Source organism: Eleutherodactylus coqui, chromosome 1 (assembly GCF_035609145.1).
Source record: "Eleutherodactylus coqui strain aEleCoq1 chromosome 1, aEleCoq1.hap1, whole genome shotgun sequence".
Lineage (NCBI taxonomy): Eukaryota > Metazoa > Chordata > Amphibia > Anura > Eleutherodactylidae > Eleutherodactylus > Eleutherodactylus coqui.
The window spans coordinates 346521424-346546848 of NC_089837.1; the positions used below are offsets into that span (position 1 = coordinate 346521424).

A 25425-nucleotide genomic window follows, 5' to 3' on the forward strand; every position below is an offset into this window, starting at 1 on the left:
CCAGGTACTGGTGTCCTGACTATTGCCTATGATCGCTATTGCAAGCGATATGTCCTGCAATGTCTTATCATTGCGATTATAGATGTTATGGTTCAAATCCTCTACAGGGATATAAAATGTGTAAAAAAAAAATAGAAATAGTAAAAAATCCCACACGATTTCGCACGATCGCGATTTTAACATTACAAGTCCCATAGACCCCTGCAGAAAAAAAAATGCTGCGAATTTTGCAGGGAAAAAAAGACTCTAGTGTGTAGGCACCCTTATAGTATGGGTCAGATCTGTAATGACATGTACAATAAAATGAACACACTATCCTGAACGGCAAAAAAAACATAAAAAAAACCCCTAAAAAATCAAGGCAAATGCTTATTTTCTTCATATTGCCTCCCAAAAAAAGCAATAAAAGGGATCAAAAATCTGTATGCACCACAAAATGGTAATAATAAAAACAACAGTTCGTCACATAAAAAACAAGCCCTCACAGAGCTACATTTATGGTAAAAAAAAAAAAAATTATAGGACCTTGAATGCAACGATGTAGAATTTTTTTTTCCCCCAAAAAGGTTTTTATTGTGGAAAAGTAGAAAAATCTAAAACAATCAAGAATTTTGGTATCACCATAATTGTAGCAACCTAAAGAAAAAAAAGTATAGTATAATGATTAACTGTAAAAGAAAAAGTGTTAGAATTGATGTGTTTTCTCTCTCTGCTCTCAAATAAAATTAATTAAAGTTTTATATAGTATATGCACCCAAAAATGTGAGCAATAAAAACTACAGTTCGCCTCACCAAAACAAGCCCTCATACAGCCACGTCGATAGAAAAAATAAACAAGTTGTGGCTTTTGAAAAGTGGAGATGAAAATCCCCCAAAAGTCATTGCGTCCTCATACCTAGAATAGGGCCATGTCCTTAAGGGGTTAAACTAGCTCCTATGCAATGCCATGTGCAAAAGCAGTTGCAAATGTAACATTAAAATACACTAACAGATCAATGTACATAGGAGTTTCTAATCTAAACTGTGGGTTACTCTGACCTTTCCATGCATTTTACTTCAGTTTTCAATACATGTTTGCTTTGTTTCAGAGTGCAGGCATTCCATGAATTCTAGATGTCTACATATATCTTAGTTTAAGAGAAAGCCTAAATAAGGTGCCAATATTTACAGACCCTCTCACCTGCTTTTCAATGATGTTTTTTCTTTTTAAACATAACATCAGTTCACATTACTGTGCTTACTAACCTGAAATGCTTGTTCAATTACATTGTGGACCTCAGGCAATTTATAGCTGTCTATGAGGACAGCCTTGTATCTGTACGCTGCTCACTAAAATACTTAGCATTTAAAGCAGTCATGCTGTATCTTTTGTACTTGTCACGCATATTAGAAAATATTGAAAAAATAACATTTAATAACTTGTAAAGTTACACTGTGTCTCAGACTCTCTACAATGGTTATAATGTGTATCCTTTACTGAACAATACATAACTGAAAAAAACACTGTGAAGGACTGAACCTATTTGTCTGTCTATGTCTGTCTATCTGCATATGTCTGTCTGTCGTATCTAAATAATTACTAGTAATTTTTAGGAAATTATAGTACCAGTGTTTCTGGTAGTGCACACAGCTCTGCTACATGTAAGTCCCACACACAGTTCTGCTACATGCACGTCAGACACACTATATACAACTTGGAAGATATGTTGTTGATTTCTTGTACATATATTGTAGGATTAAGGAATCCCCAGAATAAGGAGTGCAATACTAAAATTATTTCAATACTGGAGAGAATAACTGAGAAGCAGGATGGGGAAGCACTAATTGTGCACTGTGTTCTCATATTTGGCTCCCCCGTGTATCAGTAAATTGAGGTTCTTTGAACAGTTTGCACTCCAAAAAGGACTGCATAGGTCAGACATGACCATCTATATATCTAAAGGGGACAGGACTTGTTATTTTGTATAGCACCAACTCATTGTGCAGCGCTTTTACCAGCAAGCTGGATACTCATCTTACTGACCTTGGAAGGATGGAAGGCTGAGTAAACCTTGAGCTGGCGTGGCAACCTGAACCATGAAGAAGAATGATGTTTGCCTATTGAATTCAATGGAGCCGGCAATACAGCCGGCTCCATTGAAAGCAATGGGCTGCTGGTAGAGATGAGCGAACGTACTCGTTACGAGTACTTACGCACCCGAGCACCGCCATTTTCGAGTACAGCGGTACTCGCGCGTAAAGATTCAGGGGGGTGCCGTGGCGGCACGGGGGGTAGCAGTGGGGAGTGGGGGGGAGAGGGAGAGAGAGAGGGCTCCCCCCTGTTCCCCGCTGCTACCCCCCGCACCGCCGCGCCTCTCCCCGCCCCCCGGCGCCCCCCGAATCTTTACGCCCGAGTACTGAAGTACTCGAAAATGGCGGTACTCGGGTGCGTAAGTACTCATTACGAGTACGTTCGCTCATCTCTAGCTGCTGGCGATCGCACGATGAATTTTCGGGAAGGGCTTAAAAATATAAGCCCTTCCCTGAAATTCATCCAGAAATGTGTAACAAACAAAAAAAAAATATATACTCACTTGGTCCCGGCAGACGGAGTTCAGCCGCGGCCGGCCGGCAGTTCTCCTGAACTGCTCTGAGTAGTATTCAGCAGCCGGGGATTTAAAATCCCCGCCTGCTGAATAGGCTGCCTCTGATTGGTCACAGCCCTCACCAATCAGAGGCAGCTCTCACTCACACCCATTCATGAATTCATAAATGGGTGAGTGAGTGCTGCCTCTGATTGGCTCAGCGCAGGGACCAATCAGGGGCAGCTCTCAGCTGTCATTCCGCTGAGATCTGGTCATTTAATATCTAAATCCTGTAATGTTGTAGCGCTCCAATAAGACATCTAGTCTCCTCTTACACTACTCTATTGATTTTGCCATTACCATGTCCTCAGGCAGAGAGTTTCACAGTCTCACTGCTCTTACAGTAAAGAACCCCCTTCTGTGTTGGCGATGAAACCTTCTTTCCTCTAACTGTAGCGGATGCCCTCTTGTTACCGTCATAGTCCTGGGTATAAACAGATCATGGGAGAGATCCTCTTATTGTCCCCTAATATATTTATACATAGTTATTTGGTCGCCCCTAAACCGCCTTTTTTTCCAGGATGAATAATAATAATTTTTATAGCTTCTCTGGGTATTCCATTCCTCTCATTTTGGTTATTAGTTTAGTTGCACATCTTTGAACCACCTCGAGCACTGCAACATCTTTCCTGAGCAACGGTGTCCAGAACTGTACACAGTATTCCATGTGAGACCTGACAAGTGCCTTATATAGTGGAAGAATAATGTTCTCGACCCTCACCGCTATACCTCTTTTAATGCACCCCAAGACTTTATTTGCCTTTGCAGCAGCTGGCTGGCATTGATTGTTCCAGTTAAGTCTATAGTCAACTAGTACCCCCATGTCTTTTTCCATATTACTTTTCCCTAGCAGTTCACCATTTAGTGTATATTGGTGGCATCCATTTCTCCTGCCCATGTGCATGACCTTACATTTATCAACATTGAACTTCATTTGCCATTTTTCTGCACAAGTTCCCTACTTATTTATTATATAAGCATATGTAAATATTTATTGAATCAGATGCACTTTAGCTTATCATGTACACAATCCACAGGAATATTTCACCAAGTAACTAGTTTACCTGGTAAGATTCAATAAACTTATGTTAGGTTATGGTGCTTTTACAAGGTTATTACTATTATTGCTCAAAAAATCATGATTTTGATCACTTGATCATTCAAATTTGAACAATAAATGTTGATTTATTCGCTTATCATTCATTTCATGCCAGCATGAAATCATCGTTGGCTCGTTTCAGTACAGTGAACGTAACGAATAGACGGTCCTTTTAAAAAACTAAAATAAACAGTTTTTGTGTTTAAAGTGACTTGCGTTATCGTTTGCTCATTCTCTCAGACGAACAATTATCGCTACTTATAAAAGTACCCTAACACCACTGGGGACTGTATCCAATACAGGACTTTCTTAGTTATTATGTGATGTCTTGAGTGGAGAGTTGAATAATTGGTTAGAATTCAATAGTGTTTCTTGCTATATAGCTGTTATAGCAGCTTTATTGTGATTTATAAGTGCTCTCCAGATTGTTACTGTATATATAACAGATTTTCCAATGAACTGTACAACATTTGTGAATGCAGAAAAGTGTATTTTTATGTTGTGTTGGAACAATTTGTACTTAAACTATTAATATTTGGTCATCATAACATAGTATTTGTATATACTATTGCGCATTCATGGCACAATGGATTCTTTATGCAATGCAGTTTAAAAAACGAAGCAAAAACATGTAGGTGCTGATAAACCTTGGTTCACATTGTGCTAATTGGACTTCCTGTGTCTTTAATGACACATACTGTACATTTCTTGTAGCAGCGCAGCTAATCTGTGACTTTGTAGCCTTTTTTCCTTTTGTACTCTGAGTACAAGGGTTTTTTCAGGTATTAGCAAATACTACATATATTAATTCTGCTTATTCTGGACTGCTTACCTGGAAGGCTTAATCATATGGTTTAGAAAAAGGAACTGCATGTTTTTCCCAGAAACACCATTTTTGTCATCGGGCTACGTCTTGTAATAAGAGATGAGCGAACGTACTCGTCCGAGCTTGATACTCGTTCGAGTATTAGCGTGTTCGAGATGCTCGTTACTCGAGACGAGTACCACGCGGTGTTCGAGTTACTTTCACTTTCATCTCTGAGACGTTAGCGCGCTTTTCTGGCCAATAGAAAGACAGGGAAGGCATTACAACTTCCCCCTGCGACGTTCAAGCCCTATACCACCCCCCTGCAGTGAGTGGCTGGCGAAATCAGGTGTCACCCGAGTATATAAATCGGCCCCTCCCGCGGCTCGCCACAGATGCATTCTGACATAGTTCAGGGACAGTGCTGCTGGTGCCGGAGCTGCTGTAGGGAGAGCGTTAGGAGTTATTTTAGGCTTCAAGAACCCCAACGGTCCTTCTTAGGGCCACATCTAACCGTGTGCAGTAGTGTGGAGGCAGTGGGCGTTTCCAAAAACATTTGGGAAAAAAAATCTATTTGGGCTGCCTGTGACCGTCCTCAGTGTACTGGGTCTCTGCTGGGGGTAGTTGTCCTAATTCATACGCAGCCAGCTAAGTGTTACAGCAGGCTTGCGCAAAATTCTTTCCTGCCTCTGTGTTGCCTCTTACATCACCGCTGTATTCCTGTCCACAAGTGTACTGGGTCTCTGCTGGGGGTAGTTGTCCTAATTCATACGCAGCCAGCTAAGTGTTACAGCAGGCTAGCGCAAAATTCTTTCCTGCCTCTGTGTTGCCTCTTACATCACCGCTGTATTCCTGTCCACAAGTGTACTGGGTCTCTGCTGGGGGTAGTTGTCCTAATTCATACGCAGCCAGCTAAGTGTTACAGCAGGCTTGCGCAAAATTCTTTCCTGCCTCTGCTGTGCGTTCCGTAAGCAAAGTCAGCCTCCAACCACAGGCCAATAAGCGGCACATTTAATTACAGCGTTCTGTTTCTGCACTACTGGTAATACACCATGTTGAGGGGTAGGGGTAGGCCTAGAGGACGTGGACGCGGCCGACGACGCGGAGGCCCAAGTCAGGGTGTGGGCACAGGCCGAGCTCCTGATCCAGGTGTATCGCAGCTGACTGCTGCGGGATTAGGAGAGAGGCACGTTTCTGGCGTCCCCACATTCATCTCACAATTAATGGGTCCACGCGGTAGACCTTTATTAGAAAATGAGCAGTGTGAGCAGGTCCTGTCGTGGATGGCAGAAAGTGCATCCAGCAATCTATCGACCACCCAGAGTTCTGCGCCGTCCACTGCTGCAACTCTGAATCCTCTGGCTGCTGCTCCTCCTTCCTCCCAGCCTCCTCACTCCATTACAATGACACATTCTGAGGGCAGGCAGACTCCCAGGAACTGTTCCCGGGCCCCTGCCCAGAATGACCAGCAATGGTTCCTCTCCCACCGGAGGAGTTTGTCGTGACCGATGCCCAACCTTTGGAAAGTTCCCGGGGTCCGGGGGGATGAGGCTGGGGACTTCCGGCAACTGTCTCAAGAGCTTTCAGTGGGTGAGGAGGACGATGACGATGAGACACAGTTGTCTATCACTCAGGTAGTAGTAATTGGAGTAAGTCCGAGGGAGGAGCGCACAGAGGATTCGGAGAAAGAGCAGCAGGACGATGAGGTGACTGACCCCACCTGGTTTGCTACGCCTACTGAGGACAGGTCTTCAGAGGGGGAGGCAAGTGCAGCAGCAGGGCAGGTTGGAAGAGGCAGTGTGGTGGCCAGGGGTAGAGGCAGGGCCAGACCGAATAATCCACCAACTGTTTCCCAAAGCGCCCCCTCGCGCCATGCCACCCTGCAGAGGCCGAGGTGCTCAAAGGTCTGGCAGTTTTTCACTGAGAGTGCAGACGACCGACGAACAGTGGTGTGCAACCTTTGTCGCGCCAAGATCAGCCGGGGAGCCACCACCACCAGCCTCACCACCACCAGCATGCGCAGACATATGATGGCCAAGCACCCCACAAGGTGGGACGAAGGCCGTTCACCACCTCCGGTTTGCACCACTGCCTCTCCCCCTGTGCCCCAACCTGCCACTGAGATCCAACCCCTCTCTCAGCACACAGGCACTACCGTCTCCTGGCCTGCACCCACACCCTCACCTCCGCTGTCCTCGGCCCCATCCACCAAGGTCTCTCAGCGCACCGTCCAGCCGTCGCTAGCGCAAGTGTTGGAGCGCAAGCGCAAGTACGCCGCCACGCACCCGCACGCTCAAGCGTTAAACGTGCACATAGCCAAATTTATCAGCCTGGAGATGCTGCCGTATAGGGTTGTGGAAACGGAGGCTTTCAAAAGTAGGATGGCGGCGGCCCCGCGCTACTCAGTTCCCAGTCGCCACTACTTTTCCCGATGTGCCGTCCCAGCCCTGCACGACCACGTCTCCCGCAACATTGTACGCGCCCTCACCAACGCGGTTACTGCCAAGGTCCACTTAACAATGGACACGTGGACAAGCACAGGCGGGCAGGGCCACTATATCTCCCTGACGGCACATTGGGTGAATTTAGTGGAGGCTGGGACAGAGTCAGAGCCTGGGACCGCTCACGTCCTACCCACCCCCAGAATTGCGGGCCCCAGCGGCGGTGTATGCTTCCTCCACTAAACCACCCTCCTCCTCCTACGCAACCTCTGTCTCGCAATCAAGATGTGTCAGCAGCAGCACGTCGCCAGCAGTCGGTGTCGCGCGGCGTGGCAGCATAGAGGTGGGCAAGCGTCAGCAGGCCGTGCTGAAACTACTCAGCTTAGGAGAGAAGAGGCACACAACCCACGAACTGCTGCAGGGTCTGACAGAGCAGACCGACCGCTGGCTTGCGCCGCTGAGCCTCCATCCGGGCATGGTCGTGTGTGACAACGGCCGTAACCTGGTGGCGGCTCTGCAGCTCGGCAGCCTCATGCACATGCCATGCCTGGCCCACGTCTTTAATTTGGTGGTTCAGCGCTTTCTGAAAAGCTACCCACGCTTGTCAGACCTGCTCGGAAAGGTGCGCCGGCTCTGCGCACATTTCCGCAAGTCCCACACGGACGCTGCCACCCTGCGCACCCTGCAACATCGGTTTCATCTGCCAGTGCACCGACTGCTGTGCGACGTGCCCACACGGTGGAACTCTACGCTCCACATGTTGGCCAGGCTCTATGAGCAGCGTAGAGCTATAGTGGAATACCAACTCCAACATGGGCGGCGCAGTGGGAGTCAGCCTCCTCAATTCTTTACAGAAGAGTGGGCCTGGTTGGCAGACATCTGCCAGGTCCTTGGAAACTTTGAGGAGTCTACCCAGATGGTGAGCGGCGATGCTGCAATCATTAGCGTCACCATTCCTCTGCTGTGCCTCTTGAGAAGTTCCCTGCAAAGCATAAAGGCAGACGCTTTGCGCTCGGAAACAGGCGGGGGAAGACAGTATGTCGCTGGATAGTCAGAGCACCCTCCTGTCTATATCTCAGCGCGTTGAGGAGGAGGAGGAGGAGCATGAGGAGGATGAGGAGGAGGGGGAAGAGACAGCTTGGCCCACTGCTGAGGGTACCCATGCTGCTTGCCTGTCATCCTTTCAGCGTGTATGGCCTGAGGAGGAGGAGGAGGAGGAGGATCCTGAAAGTGATCTTCCTAGTGAGGACAGCCATGTGTTGCATACAGGTACCCTGGCACACATGGCTGACTTCATGTTAGGATGCCTTTCTCGTGACCCTCGCGTTACACGCATTCTGGCCACTACGGATTACTGGGTGTACACACTGCTCGACCCACGGTATAAGGAGAACCTTTCCACTCTCATACCCGAAGAGGAAAGGGGTTCGAGAGTGATGCTATACCACAGGACCCTGGCGGACAAACTGATGGTAAAATTCCCATCCGGGAGCACTGTAAAAGGATGGTGAGGGAGTACGTAGCCGATCGCACGACCGTCCTCCGTGATGCCTCTGCCCCCTACAACTACTGGGTGTCGAAGCTGGACACGTGGCCTGAACTCGCGCTGTATGCCCTGGAGGTGCTTGCTTGTCCTGCGGCTAGCGTCTTGTCAGAGAGGGTGTTTAGTGCAGCTGGGGGAATTATCACAGATAAGCGTACCCGCCTGTCAACCGACAGTGCCGACAGGCTTACACTCATCAAGATGAACAAAGCCTGGATTTCACCAGTCTTCTCTTCTCCACCAGCGGACAGCAGCGATACCTAAACAATACGTAGGCTGCACCCGCGGATGGAAGCATTGTTCTCTATCACCATCAAAAAAGTGGACCTTTTAGCTTCATCAATCTGTGTATAATATTCATCCTCCTCCTCCTGCTCCTCCTCCTGAAACCTGACGTAATCACGCTGAACGGGCAATTTTTCTTAGGCCCACAAGGCTCAGTCATATAATTTTTGTAAACAATTTTTATACGTTTCAATGATCATTAAAGCGTTGAAACTTTCACCTGAACCAATTTTTATTTTAACTGGGCTGCCTCCAGGCCTAGTTACAAATTAAGCCACATTAACCAAAGCGATTAATGGGTTTCACCTGCCCTCTTGGCTGGGCATGGACAATTTTTCTGACGTACATTAGTACTGTTGGTACACCAATTTTTTGGGGCCCTCGCCTACAGTGTAATCCAATTAATTTTTTGCCCACCTGCATTAAAGCTGACGTTACATCAGCTGTGCTGGGCACTGCAATGGGATATATTTATGTACTGCCGGTGGGTTCCAGGGAGCCACCCATGCTGTGGGTCCACAGGGAGTTGTAACTGCATGTGTCTACTTCTAAAGAACCCCAGTCTGACTGGGGCATGCAGTGTGGGCCGAAGCCCACCTGCATTTAACATGACATTACCTCAGCTGTGATGGGCAATGCAATGGGATATATTTATGTACCGCCGGTGGCTTCCTGGCACCCACCCATGCTGTGGGTCCACAGGGAGTTGTAACTGCATGTGTCCACTTCTAAAGAACCCCAGTGTGACTGGGGCATGCAGTGTGGGCCGAAGCCCACCTGCATTAAATCGGACGTTACCTCAGCTGTGATGGGCACTGCAATGGGATACATTTATGTACAGCCGGTGGGTTCCAGGGAGCCACCCATGCTGTGGGTGCACACGGAATTCCCATTGCGGAGTTGTACCTGCCTGTGACTATTTATAAAAAACCGCGGTCTGACTGGGGCATGCAGACACCTTGACAGAATGAATAGTGTGTGGCACATAGGTTCCCCATTGCTATGCCCATGTGTGCAGCTCCTGATGGCGGTGGCACAGGATAATATTTCTCATTGCCTCTGTACAGCATTGTGGGCTATCGCCCCAACCCTTTTAAAGAGGGTCGCTGCCTAGCCGTGCCAACCCTCTGCAGTGTGTGCCTGCGGTTCCTCCTCATGGCAGACGCACTTATAAATAGACATGAGGGTGGTGTGGCATGAGTGCAGCTGAAGGCTGCGCAGGGACACTTTCGTGTGCGCTGTGGACACTGCGTTGTGCGGGGGGGGGGGGGGATTTGGTTGTGCAGCATGTAACCCAGGAGAAGTGGCAGCGGAGTGTCATGCAGGCAGTGATTGTGCTTTGTTGGAGGTAGTGTGGTGCTTAGCTAAGGTATGCATTGCTAATGAGGGCTTTTCAGAAGTAAAAGTTGTTGGGAGGGGGGGGGCCCACTCTTGCCGCTATTGTGGCTTAATAGTGGGACCTGGGAACTTGAGATGCAGCCCAACATGTAGCCCCTCGCCTGCCCTATCCGTTGCTGTGTCGTTCCCATCACTTTCTTGAATTGCCCAGATTTTCACAAATGAAAACCTTAGCGAGCATCGACGATATACAAAAATGCTCGGGTCGCCCATTGACTTGAATGGGGTTCGTTACTCGAAACGAACCCTCGAGCATCGCGATAATTTCGTCCCGAGTAACGAGCACCCGAGCATTTTGGTGCTCGCTCATCTCTACTTGTAATGCATCAGCTATTACAGGACAAAAGTGCCCTACTAGACATAGTCCATGCGCAAGAGTGGAGCTGTTTTTGGAAAAAAAAATCTTTCTTAGGCTGCCTGTCTATGTGTGATTACCTGCTTGTAATAAATCGTCCGCGGATCATGCTATGCAAAGTTTTCCATAGGCTAACGCAGAATTAAAATCTGTGATCTGCTGCGATTCTTGCAGTGAGCCTATCTGTTAGATAGGCTCATCGCTGAGACCTGTCAGCTCTCCCCTCTTCTCCCCCAGGGCAGAATATCGCTAGTGATATTCCGTCATGGCCGTAGACAGAAAAACTCAGTTAAATGTACTTTAGCATTTTTACAAATAAAAAGAATCTAGTTTAATGAATACAATGGAAATTGTGATCTTAACATGACCCACTAGTCTATATACAGTATTGTACGGTATGTAACTCCTGCACTCCCAAGCCATTTTTCATTAGGGCTTTTTTTATTCCTGCCTTCTGAAACCTATAATGTTTTCTGATGACATAGCCATATGGGGGGTTATTTTTGTTGGACAAGTTGTATTTTTTTAATGCTACCATTTTATGTAATATATAATGTACTGCAAAACCTTAAACATTTTAAGTAGGGTAAAATGGAAAAAAAACTGCAATTGCACCATTGTGTTGTGGGATTAATTTTTATGATGTTAATGGTGCAGTGAAATTACGTTTTAGTTTTGTTTTGTGGGTCAGTATGATTGTGATGATACTATATTTATGTTTTACTACTCTTAAAAAACAAAAGACATGACAAATAATGCAATATTTTCATAGTTTGGACGTTTACTAACAGGGTGGTCCTAATTATGTTTCCCTTCCCTAGAAATAACAATTACAGGGTGACGGCAGCTGGATCCCCTACTGCAGCTGTCATCTGTGACAGCTGTGGCAGGGAATTCTTTATTCCCTGCAGGGATGAAGAATTCCTTTGCTGCATCTGTCACAGATGTGACAGGTGCAGCAGGGAATTCTTTTTCCTTTCAAGGATGAAGGAAATATCTGCCGCATGCGGAAGATGTGTTCTTTATCCCCGCAGGGACACGGCAGCGGCGGACAGGTATTTTTTATTTTATTTTATTGTTTTTACACTAAAATTTTGTTTTTCAGGGAAGGGCTTATATGTAAAGCTCTTCCCTGAAAAACAATTCAGGGGTGCCAGCAGACCATTGTCTTTAATGGAGCTGCCGGCAGCAGCTGCGGCTCCATTGAAGACAATGCGTGCATTCCCTATGGCGCACGCGTGTCCTATCTTTACAGGCACGCACCTGTAAAACACAAACTTGTGAATACACCATAGGAAATGCATTGGTTCTAATAGAAGCGTTTTTTTGTATGCGCGTATGCATGCACAAAAACACGCTCGTGTGAAGCAAGCTTAAATAGAACATGCTGAGTTCTAGGGGTAAAGCTGGTCACATGTTTTAGCAAAAAGTTATCTGAGCTTGTTAATTTCTGCAGAATTGTGTTTGAAGGCCTTCTGACAGTCCTCTGAAAACAGATGTCTGGTGAAAGATGCATTAGTCATGTTGGATTTCAACATGACTGATCCTCTGTCTCTTCCGGAGATAAATTGTTAGAGGGGTCTAGTATTCCCTCTCCCCATTAAATTAAACATGCACACTGAGCTAATGCTTTTGGTGGAATTTGGAATACGAATGCTATACAATATAGCAGTATTTTCTTAAAATCTTTGCAAAAAAAGGCATGTTGATGCTGTCTGGTACCGGTAGCCTGATTTGCTATGCTAGGCCTTGCACCAAACATGGTGCTACTTCAGCTTAGTACAATTGATTAGATAATAAAATATTCTGACCAGGGATATCTCTAACACTTTTAGTGATAATTTGCAATAATGTGTTCATAGCAAGTTGAAATTCATATCACAAATTGTTGCTTTTGACTTTTTTTATATTTACTTCACAGTAATGCATTCATAAAACCTCGCAATGTTTGTAAGTGAATGTTACGGTCTAATGGTGTTTGATGAGAGAAACAGACATTATACATTAGAAAATCACAGTGCAAAATAAAAAGCGCATACATATGATATAACAGTATCATTGACATTCAGACCTTCTGGATGGAAGTCATTCCGTGTGAAAGTCACTAGGAATTAAGAAGAAAATGTTGTTTTTAGAAAAAGACCAAAGCGGATTTGTATGTACAGTGTTCTGAAGTGAATGTGCTTGGAAAGAATTATGGGCAGAAATTGTAATCACAACAACAATCCTCCCACATCATTTGTTTTTTGATCTATGAACATTATGAAACGTTATTGTTTCAGTGTAGATTTTTAGCATTATCTGAATGTGATCCAGATTTCGGCATATCATCATTATTCATTTAGGTTTAGCGTGCTTGTCAACAAACTGTCCTCTTCTAAATGAACATTTTTCTTTAGCCTGAGGATATACAGTGCAATGAAAAAGGAATTGTCCCATTCTAGATGCCCCTATTGTTGCATACTTGTTACAATGAATGGTTCATGATTTCTGTGCCAATTTGTCATTATGCCTCGTATTTTAATCGAGCAGTAATTACAGTTCTTGTGGCCCTGTAGCAAAGTTAGGAAAGAGTTGAAAGTGACTACCCGTGCCCTCTGTTCTGCTAATGGCCTGAGACTTATCCAAAACTTCCATTCCCATCTGCAAGTTTTTTTCCGAGCTGCACCACTTTAATGGAATGTGCTACCTCCGACAATCAAAATCCACAAATTAATAGTTTTAAGCGAGCTCTAAAAAAACATCTTTTTAGGGAGGTCAATCTCATCCTCTCATCTAACTATTCTTCATTTACCTCCCTTCTACACTCACCGTCAGAATCCAACCCTCCTACTATATCTCCCACTTTTTAACGTGTAAGTATATTGTGTAAGAGCTTCATGGGGGAGTTTAGGTTCAATAGAATGCTCAAATTTATAACCAGAAAACCCCTTTAAATGATATTGAGTTTTTTTGATAGGGTAATGATGTTAGTGCTTTATTCTAGAGTTCTATGTAAATGTATTTAGACCAAAGAGGCGGTCTATAATATCACTGTTTACTTTAAAAGTCACAGCTTAAGGGCAACTTCACACGGCCGTAGGCATTTTTATGTGTGCCCACCGGCACCATAAAAATGCGTGAAAGGGCACACAAATCTAACAGCTTAGCTGTCTTCCCCTTCCCTCCCCCTCGCCGGCTCACCCCCTCTCTCCTCCACTCCGGCTGTTTGCAATGGGAGGGGGCGGGATGGGGTAGAGCTAAGCTCCCACCCCTTGTCCGCAGCCAGCAATGGGATAGGGCAGGGCGGGATGGGGCCAAGCTTAGATCCGCCCCATCCTGCCCTCTCCCATTGCAAGCAGCTGGAGTGGAGGAGAGAGGAGGAGACAAGGGGGAGAAAGTTTAGAGGTAATGCTGCTAAACTCCCTCCCACCTCCCTTCTCCGGCCGCTCCCATAGGAGCCCATGCAGCTACCGACATATTCCGACCGGAAAGATAGTTCCAGGGCTACCTTTCCGACCCGGTGTAAAAGCACCAGGCACTATATTGGCTTGACCGGGCGCTTTTATCCAGCGGAAATACGGCGATATGATCTGATGCATTGGAATCTAATGCATCAGATTGTAGCGTATATCGGCCGGCCATGAAAACGGCGGCCAATATGTGAAAGAGCCCTAAGGAAGAAAAAGACTTGAAGATTTGCATTCACAAATGGCAAAAATATTCAAGTCATTACACAAATTAGCATGTTACTTAAATGGTATGATTTGGAGGAAATAGATTCAATCAATTGAGAGTGAAGAAATAGTCTGTTACTGCAGAATATAGGGAATAAATTATGGTAAAATAAACTGGGCTATGCAAATACAGTGGTGATAAATCAGCTTTTGGGAATAAAATAGTAAGTGGAAGGAAAAAAAAGCTGAAATGTGCCTATTACCTTCAGTGTTTGTTTGCATGTCTGAACGGAACAGCATAAGAACCTACTAGCATATTATTCATTATTGCCTTCCTGATTATCCTTGGCCCCAAAATATATTCCTATCTAGTGCGAGGTTGCTCATAGCATGACATGCATTTGTCAGATAGATAGTTTGGAGCAGTCAACACAGCCTTGTTTTATTCCACTGCATACCTTGCTCTTTAGTAATATAATGTCCACATTGTCACAAATAAACACTATCACTGTTAGCTTTGCAAAGTTTCTAAATAGGCTAGTTAGAAGAAAGCCAAGATTGGTACAAAGACTGGCATTTAGAAAGTAGCAAAATTCAGTAGTGCTTTCCAACTGCAACATGAACTAGAGATAGCATGATATACAGACCAGACCCTTTGAAGTGCCAATTGGCAGCTGAGATGTGTTTGTGAGGGTGAAGCAGGTGGTGGTATGGGTATGGCGCGGCAGTGACAAATGGAGGCGAAGGCAGGACTTAAATTTTTTTTCTCTAAATGATAAACTTATACTTAAAGGAGATGTCTCGAGGAAGCAGTGAATTTTTTTTTTTGCCCAGTCCCCCCCATTAAGTACACATTACTAAGCCCCCCTGTAAATGACATTTCTAGCTGGTTTGTACTTACCGTTCCAGCGTTTCAGCAACTTATAAAAGTTTCCCCAAGATGGCCGCCGGCTCTTTTCCCGTCGCTCGCTGCAGCCCGACGTGCGCGCTCCCGAGACGCTGCCAGCTGTGTCTCCATGACAACACGACGCCCCGCAGCCGCCGACCGGACCCCTGGAGTGAACACGGCCGACCAGTCACCCACCGCCAGGCAGAAGGTACCCGGCGCAGCCCCCCCCCCATCACAGCGGCAGCCCCCCCCGGCCCAGCGACAGCCCCCCCCCGGCCCAGCGCTAGTTCCCCGGCGCAGCGACAGCCCCCCCCGGCCCAGCGCTAGTTCCCCCGGCGCAGCGACAGCCCCCCCCCGGCCCAGCGCTAGTTCCCCCGGCGCAGCGACAGCCCCCCCCGGCCTAGCGACAGCCCCCCCCGGCCCAGCGCTAGTTCCCCCGGCGCAGCGACAGCCCCCCCCCCGGCCCAGCGCTAGTTCCCCCGGCGCAGCGACAGCCTCCCCCATCGCAGCGACAGCCCCCCCATCGCAGCGACAGCCCCCCCCCCGGCGCAGCGGCAGCCCCCCCGGCCCATCACTTACCAGGACAGCTGGACGGCGGGACAGCTGGGCGGCTTCTCCGGACAGCTCGGCAGCTCTGCACCTTCCTCTAACAGAGGAAGGTACAGAATGGCCGCTCCAGCGCGCTCCCGAGCAGTGACAGCTCGTCTGCGCATGCGCAGAAGAGCTGTAGCGGGGAGCACACTGAAGCGGCTCGTGCTGAAAGGAGAAGACCGGACTGCGCAAGCGCGTCTAAAAAAGCAAGCTGCCAGCGAATTTAGACGGAACCATGGAGACGAGGACGCTAGCAACGGAGCAGGTAAGTGGAATAACTTCTGTATGGCTCATATTTAATGCACAATGTATATTACAAAGTGCATTAATATGGCCATACGGAAGTGTATAACCCCACTTGGTTTCGCGAGACCACCCCTTTAACGAACTTAATTAGGTACTTATACTTCATAGGAGGGCATGAGTACTTTAAACATATGTAACCGGAAATCCCATTTGCACCATATATCTACACGTTATTATTTTCCCTTAAAGGGGTGGTCTCGCGAAATCAAGTGGGGTTCAGCACTTCTGTATGGCCATATTAATGCACTTTGTAATATACATCGTGCATTAAATATGAGCCATACAGAAGTTATTCACTTACCTGCTCCGTTGCTAGCGTCCCCGTCGCCATGGTTCCGTCTAATTTCGGTGTCTTCTTGCCTTTTTAGACGCGCTTGCGCAGATCCGTCTTCTCCCTTCTTCTCCCTTCGGCTCCGCTCGACAGCATCGGCATTTTGGCTCCGCCCCCTTGTACGCATCATCGCGTAGCTCCGCCCCCATCACGTGCCGATTCCAGCCAATCAGGAGTCTGGAACCGGCACACATCATGGGGCGGAGCTACGCGATGATGCGTACAAGGGGGCGGAGCCAAAATGCCGATGCTGCCGAGCGGAGCCGAAGGGAGAAGAAGGGAGAAGACGGATCTGCGCAAGCGCGTCTAAAAAGGCAAGAAGACACCGAAATTAGACGGAACCATGGCGACGGGGACGCCAGCAACGGAGCAGGTAAGTGAATAACTTCTGTATGGCTCATATTTAATGCACGATGTATATTACAAAGTGCATTAATATGGCCATACAGAAGTGCTGAACCCCACTTGCTGCCGCGAGACCACCCCTTTAACCCCATGACGTGTGGATTCAATGCGCTAAAGGTGCAGGGTACATCTACTCTCACTTCCCTTGGAGACAACAAGGCACTTTTTATTACTATCCACAATCCTGATATTGCTCCACTCACATCATTGTACTCTGTTTTACTGCAGGTCCGTGACATGATAACCTTGTAGCCTAATGCACCATTGCACCAGAGCACGTTACTAAATTTTGGAGCTCCGTATCACTGCAGACTCACACTCCCCATAGGTGCGAATCAACATCTCCATACACTTTTGTCTGTGAATAGCACTGCAATCTAAAACATGGCATCACAACCCTCGGCATCACTCAAAAATTAACATAAGTAGCTAAAAACACCCTCCTGTGGCCGAATGTCGCAGTCCCTTCGGAGAGATACTCCCCCAGTCTGAACCCATCCATCAAAATGTCCCCAGAGTGCACACACTAACTTCGTTGGACCAGTCTTACATGTTTGTCAGCTTGCTCCTGGCTCTTGGATCCACATTACTGTCGTGATATATGGGTATACAGTGCTGTTATCTTCTTCAGGTCTCCTGCGGGAAGGGATACTCCCTCTCTTTCCATACGGTCTGTAATCTTTGGTTTTTGGATCAACGGGCCCTCTCTGTGCTCTCTCATGAGCTGCTTCCCTTGCCTAGGAAGAGCACCAGTCCCCAGTCTTAATGTCTGCCGCCATGTGCCTTGTGGCCTTGAATGTCTGCCTTTGTTACAAGGGAGAGGCCATTGGTGGACTACATGGACAGGTAGCAGCAAACAAGCTTACCTAGCTGTTTTGACAGCTCCTATAGACGTCAATGCATAGAGACATAGGATCATCTGTGCATTCAGTCCCCAATATGATGCAGGGGTCTCTAGCTATCTCATCTTAGAAAAATAGACCATGAGAACCTGTTCTCCAACAGGTGGGAGTTGCAGAAGTAGGATATCAACCTGTAAAACATCCATAAATATGTAAGCAAAGAAAACCCCCTTAAATCCTCAAGCACCAGACACTTTTTATGGATTTTACCCATGTGGTGGTTTAACTGCCCTTTTTTTTCCTTCAGCTGCCAAAATTATTTTTGCAGCATTTTTTTCTTGTGACATATGGGGCTATTTAAAAAAAATCTTTTTCAGTGACTTTTTTTTCCTGTTTTTTAAGTTTTATTGGGGTTAAAAAGCTAGGAAAAAAGATTCTTTTAAACATTTATAGCTATTTTTTTTAAATTAGTAATATTTACGCTAAAATGAAGTATGAGAATAGGTTCTTCATTTTGTTTTGAACATTTTCATATATAATATTTATGTTTTTGGATTAGAGGGCGCATACGGCGACAGCTTTGGTTGCTGTCGGCTTTGGGTTATTTTCTGTCCTAATTTTTATTTTATTCTGTCATTTTGTTTTAATTATTTATGTACCAGTAATTATTATTTTTATTATCTATGTCCCTCATGACCTCATATAAGACCTCCTGGGGGGCACATTTTTTGACTGTAGCTGGGGCACCCATAGGAGCCCCAGTTACAGGGGAAAACATCCCCTGTAGTGACAATAGTCATTGGCAGAGCTGATCAGGGTATGTTAGGACCCTGCAGCTCTGCTTTAACAGGGGATCTCGGCAGTGACCGCAGCCTCGCGTACTGTACGGTATACTTCCACTTTCATTTCTTAGTGCACATCGCTCATTGAGTGCTGTGTACTCGGGAAAGGAGAAGGCAGAAAGGGTTAAAAACCACTTCTCCCTTCTCCTTCAGGATCTCAGCTGGGACCTGCTTCTGCTTGATTGTAGGAACATATATGTGGCAGCATATATGATCAATCACTTTGTTCAAACTATTCCAACTGTTTGTTGAAATTACTACTTTAGCGATCGTTGGGGACCCCAGCAATTATACATCAATCATCTATCCTATGGATGGGTGATAAATTTACTTTGTGGAAAAAACCTTCCAAATAGCAAAACATGAAAAAGCTGAAGGTACACGTTAAGATTTAATTACATGAGGGTGGAGAACAGAATTTCTTACAACAAACAATCTGTCCTCTTCTACTCTTCAATGAGCAGCAATTGTCATTAATTACCACACACCTTTTGTACCATATGGCCAACATTTGTTAAGATTGGTGTTTCATACTTCAGTCAAAAGTGAAAAAACAACAAACAAACAATAAAAAAGACTAGCCAAATTGCACCATAAATCATATGCCTCTTAACATATTTGGCACCTTGTGGGCTACCCTAAAGCCAGAAAATGAAATCTACACTTGCTATGAGTCGGAACAGATTTGTATGAATCTTTGTTCTATTTTCTGAATTTAGTACTAATAAATGTCAAATAGGTGTAGACTTCACTCATTCTTCGCAAACTCCACCACTTTCTCTACCCTTCCCAAAACTGGCAATTTCTGGGAAAAGTTGAAAATGTTTGCTTAAATATAGTGTGTGCTGTGGATTTGTGAATTTTTAAGCCAAAACTAGCACAAAGTTACAGTATTGACAAACTTCGGCCATGATGCCTGCTGAGTGGGCAAAAGGTCTCTATGCCCCCAGACAGAAAAATATTAACCTTTTGAGTCATTGCACCTCAGGCATAAAGAACATTATGAACTATATAAAGATATTGCACTGTAACAATTATAACTGCAGATATTGTATTAGTTATTAAATGTTTTCTTCCAAGAGGTCATATTTATGATGAGCCATAGAGGTTGACTAGCACAGTGTAGACTTGAAAAATACTATTTTTAAATTGAGGACTAAAACTGAACATATCCTAGACTTAATTGTAGTGGTCAGTCTGGTTGGAAGCAGCATATCTACCGATTATACATTTTCTGAATGAAGAGATGTGATCATGAATTGGGAACGGCTGCAGGATTGGGATGTTAAAGTTTAGTGCGTAGGGGTTCCAGCGATGCAGATGGTGCCCTGTGCATTATACATTTTACTACTAGCTGTTCACACTTTAATCTTGCTATATATGCGTTGCCAACACAAACATTACATATATCACTATTCTGGTGGCATGCCAATTTCTTGATTTTTCCTGAAACCCTCAAGGAAAAAGGGAAATCAAATTGGCAGGCTGAATACATGTATAACACTGAAGTGTTTGACTGCACAATGGCAACTTGACAACTGGGAGGGACAATTTGGGATTTAAATCTTTGTAGAAAAAAAAATCACAATGAATCACAGATCCAGATTAAAGTTGTTAGGATGTTTTTAGTGTTGTAGTTCTAGGAAGTAAAGAATTATCAGTTGCACCCAGGTCTCTGATGTTTGAGGGGGTCCGTCTGCTACATAAGAAGACAACTATATTATAATTTGCATATAATAGGTCGGGCTGTTACTTATTTTGTATAGGAACTCAGGAGCTTCAGTCTACACCTCTGAATGATGCTTTACTGAAAATTCTTAATGAAAATTTAGCATGCAATGTAATGCTGTATTTATATGAGATGTAGACAAAGGCTAGGTTCATATACCTCATTTGTGTCCTAACAGTTTTTTAATGCCTTTTTTATGGGAATCTGTCAGCTCGAACATGGTGTCAAAATTGCAGGCATCATGTTATAGAGCAAGAGGAACTCAGCAGATTGATATATAGTTTTATGGGGAAAGATTCAGTATAACTTGCATTTTATTCATTTATACCTCTGCTCATTCTGAGCTGAACAGTCCAATGGGCGGAGCTATCAGTGATTGGCAACTGTTTATGACTGTACATTGGCAAATTTATGACTGTACATACAGAGAAGGCTGTCAATCACTGATAGAACTGCCCATTGCACTACTCAGCTCAGAATGAGCAGAGGTATAAAGGAATTAAACACATGTAAGGCTACATGCACATCACCGATTTAAAAGTTTTGCCATAAATTCTCAGGCACAACTCATATTGGATAGCACTTGGGCATCCCATCCTTGTGCTGTCCAATGTGCTGAACACAACACATTGACATGTACTATTTTCATCCAAAAATTGGACAAAAATAAGACATGCTGTAATTTTTTTTACTTGGACTACTCGTCATAGTATGTAAATCGAAAAAAGACATATGTCCATCCAGTTCAGTCTATTAACCCCCAATGTTGATCCAGAGGAAGGCAAAAAACCCCAATGAGGTAGAAGCCAATTTTTCAGATTCAAGAGAAAAAAATTCCTTCCTGACTCCAGTCTGGCAATCCGAATAATCCCTGGATCAACAAAACTTCTGAAGTAATTGATGATTATAACATGTAATATTGTATTGCTCAAGAAAGACATCCAGACCTCTCTTGAACTCTTTTATTGAATTTGCCATCACCACATCCTCAGGCAGAGAGTTCCATAGTCTCGCTGCTCTTACAGTAAAGAACTCCCTTCTATGTCGGTGTAGAAACCTTCTTTCCTCTAGACATAGAGGATGCCCCCTTGTCACAGTCACAGTCCTGGGTATAAATAGATCATGGGAGAGATCTCGGTATTGCTCCCTGATATATTTATACATACTTATTAGTTCGCTCTACAGACCTAAACTAAATAATCCCAATTTTGCTAAACTTGTAGTGGACAGAAGTCTATGTTGCAGGCCCCTCCCTAAATGTCATACATGTTATGTTTTTTGAGATGCGCTGTGCAACGTTGTCTAATCATTTTGTTATGTGTATTGCACAGCTGCAGCAAGTGAGAGGTTAATGTTTGCATGAGACTGGGAGATGCCTGCAAAGTATCAATGTTTGTCTAATCACGTGATCTATGTTATCTATAAGTATGAATGCTTTGGGTGTGGTAGTCAGTCTATTCTTTTGGGTTCCTGAGAGAGAGTACCAGCCACATGGGGGGTACCTTCAACCCTCATGTGGTGAAGAATGGAAGAAGAAGGGAGGTTTCCTGAGTACCCAAATGAGAGGAGCCAAGAGTGAGTGAGGACAAGTACCGTATATACCGGCGTATAAGGCGACGGGGCGTATAAGACGACCCCCCAACTGTCACCTTATACGCCGGTATACAGTGGAGAAAAAAAAATAAATTCATTACTCACCTCCCACGGCGTTCTGTCGCACTCCGGCAGGATGTCGCTCGCTCCGGCAGGCTGTCGCTCTCTCCTCGTCCCCGGCGCAGCATAGCTTTCTGAATGCGGGGCTTGAAATCCCCGCTTCCAGAAAGCTAATACACACGCCGGCAGCCATGACATCATTGAATGGCTGTGATTGGCTAAAGCACACGTGGCTTCAGCCAATCACACTATTCAATGACATCATTGAATGGGTGTGATTGCTAACACGTGCGCCTTCAGCCAATCACAGCCATTCAATGATGTCATTGAATAGTGTGATTGGCTGAAGCCACGTGTGCTTTAGCCAATCACAGCCATTCAATGCTGTCATGGCTGCCGGCGTGTGTATTAGCTTTCTGGAAGCGGGGATTTCAAGCCCCGCATTCAGAAAGCTATACTGCGCCGGGGACGAGGAGCGAGCGACAGCCTGCCGGAGCGAGCGACATCCTGCCGGAGCACGACAGAACGCCGTGGGAGGTGAGTAATAAATTTTTTTTTTTTACACTTTTTTTTTTTTTGTATTACCGGCGCATAAGACGACCCCCGACTGCAGAGCAGATTTTTCGGGGTTCAAAAGTCGTCTTATACGCCGGTATATACGGTAAGAGAGAGATTGAGAGTGAGCGAGAAGAGATGGCCAAAACTACCATGCAGAGGTACTGTTCCGAGCGAGTGTCTGTGGAGTGACGCTACCCTATCCTCCTTTGGAGAGTTCCCCTTCCAGGAGCGGTTCCTAGCAGATAACTGTGACTGCAGGATCGTTGTCCTCCAGTGTTTGCACCCTGACCTCTAATCTTCTGTTTACCTGCTCCAGTGTATTCTCAAGTGTATTCTGATCAAGTTTTCTAAGTAAAGTTTTGCCAGGCCCTGACTGTTCCCAGGGACCTGAGGTATGTTATACAGTCTGCGGCTCATTTATTTACCGCTGAGGGTCATTCTGGTGGGTAATGCAATGGTGGCGTCACCCATGAGAATCTATTCTGTTCTTATGTCTATTGGCCATCCCTCTCCTAGGGGTGTCCGGAAGAGGCCTAGCGCTGCTCTGGCTGAGGCTAAGTGTGTCCCTTCGGGAGGGAGCCTGGTAAGTGCCACCGTGACAAGTGCCCACTCTATCATCCCTGCTCCTCAACGTATGCCCTGTGTCCGGAGTCACCCTACAAGACGCTGCAACCTCTCTGGGTATTGTAGTCCACCCACACCTTCTATTACTTTAGTTGCCCAGTGTTGTACCTACTCAAGCTCTGATATGTCCTTTTTGAGTACCGGTGCCTTAGTAAAAAAAAACAACATCTGACTATACCTATTCAAAAGAACGGGTGCTATTTAAATTGGATTTTCTGACCCATTTTTAAGTCCGAAAATCGAACGGAAAAAAAAAGCTGTGTACAAAAATGTTGCGCCCAAGATTCTCTGGGCAATTCAGATTGGACAGCACACGTATATCACATCTGTGTGCTGTCCCATGTGTGGGAGACCACACATTGGCATGTTCTATCCACTCAAATGAATCATTGCTATTTCCATCCAATTTTAGGACCGATTTTTGGGTTTGAAAGTTGGATGGAAAAAAGACTAAATATCAGTCTGCTCAGCTTCTCCTGCTCTATAACATGATGCAGGCAGTTTGGACAGCATGTTCCAGCTAAGGGCTCAGTCACACGGGCGTTTTGACGCACATTTTTTTTGCGCATAACTGACGCGTTCAAAAATTTGCATGACCGAAGCAGGTGGCACGCAGGAAAAACAGTACCTAGCCGCGTTTTTCCACTCAAAAGGTGCGGTGCCCGCTATCCCCTGCTGTGGCTGTGACAACTGCCGCAGGGGATTCATTGGATGTGACCCTGGATGCTGTCACATCCAGGGGTCTTACCTGTGGTCAATGAGGCCGGCAGCAGCTGTGGTGGCTCCAGTGACATACAGAGAACATCACGATCCTTTGCTACATATAAGCCCTTCCCTGAAAAGCATACCAAAAATGTGTAAAAAAAAATAAAAAATCTATACTCACCTCTCTGCAGCTGCCGGGGCTTAGCCACATCCAGTCGGCTCTTCTCCTGCACTGCTATAAAAAGCTTTCAGCAGGCGGAGATAAATAACTTCAAAAGGGATTTATGACACACCCTATGCACCCTCCAAGAACTCGGTAAATCCAACTCATAAGCTAGAGGATTAATGACTCGCGTTATGGAAAAGGGACCAATAAAGCGCGGCGCAAGCTTTACCGAGGGGAGCTTCAATTTTAATTTTTTTTGTGGACAGATAGACTTTCTGACCGACCTCAAATGGCTCCGACACAGTGGACCTTTTACAACTGCATAGTTGCATACGACCACTTGCTTCCTCCAGATTCTTGTGCACACCATTCCAGACCTCCCGCAACTCACTAGTAATAACCTCAACAGCGGGACAAGCTGTAGGTACTGGAATGGAAGTCAGGAACCAGGGATGCCGACCGAACACACAGAAGAAAGGTGACACCCCCGTCGCAGAAATGATACGATTATTTATGGCAAATTTGGCCAAAGGTAAAAACTCTACCCACCGACTGACCCTCTCGCCCACAAAAAAATGCAAGTATTGTACTAGGTCTTGATTTTTACGTTCCGTTTGCCCATTTGTCTGCGGATGAAACGCTGATGAGAAAGACAGAGATGTTCCCAAGTTTTTACAGAAGGCCCTCCAAAATTGGGCCACGAATTGCACCCTCCGATCCGAAACTATATATACTGGTATTCCGTGCAATCTTAAAATCTCTCTAATGAAAATCTTCGCTAATTCAGCGGCAGACGGTAATTTTTCCAAAGCAACAAAATGGGCCATTGTCGAGAACCTGTCAACAACTACCAAAATGGTGGAACAACCTTGTGACAGTGGCAGGTCAGTGATAAAATCCATGGACACTTGCGACCATGGACTACCAGGTACTGACAGTGGCATTAACGGTCCCTCAGGGCTCTTACAGCGACTCTTACCACGTGCACAAGCTGAACACCGATTTTCTGAACTCCCGGACCTCCCGTGCCATGCCGTGCCACCAGTAGAATCGGGAACATGGTTCAAGAGTCCCCTTGACCCCCGGATGCCCTGCAAAAATAGAGGAATGAGACTCTTCCAGAACCAACAACCGCAGAGACATCGGTACAAATAACTTCCCTGCTGGAACCCCCTCCAGGGCTTCTTGTTGATATTCCTGAAGTTGAGCTGGAAGGTTCCGTGTCAGGGCTGCCACCATGACACCGGGCGGGAGGATGCCTTCCGGAGAAGAGTCCTTAAAGGAGATGTCCCGCGCCGAAACGGGTTTTTTTTTTTTTTAAACCCCCCCCCGTTCGGCGCGAGACAACCCCGATGCAGGGGTTAAAAAAACCACCCGCACAGCGCTTACCTGAATCCCGGCGGTCCGGCGTCTTCATACTCACCTGCTGAAGATGGCCGCCGGGATCCTCTGTCTTCATGGACCGCAGGGCTTCTGTGCGGTCCATTGCCGATTCCAGCCTCCTGATTGGCTGGAATCGGCACGTGACGGGGCGGAGCTACACGGAGCTACACGGAGCCCCATAGAGAAGAGGAGAAG

At 45.8% G+C, this 25425-nt stretch overlaps 1 protein-coding gene across 1 annotated transcript in view; it reads left to right on the forward strand.

Annotated features, from left to right (window-relative positions):
- The window catches only part of CALN1 (calneuron 1), a 404054-nt gene that overhangs the window by 38930 nt on the left and 339699 nt on the right, over positions 1 to 25425 (forward strand). The window lies entirely within an intron of this gene.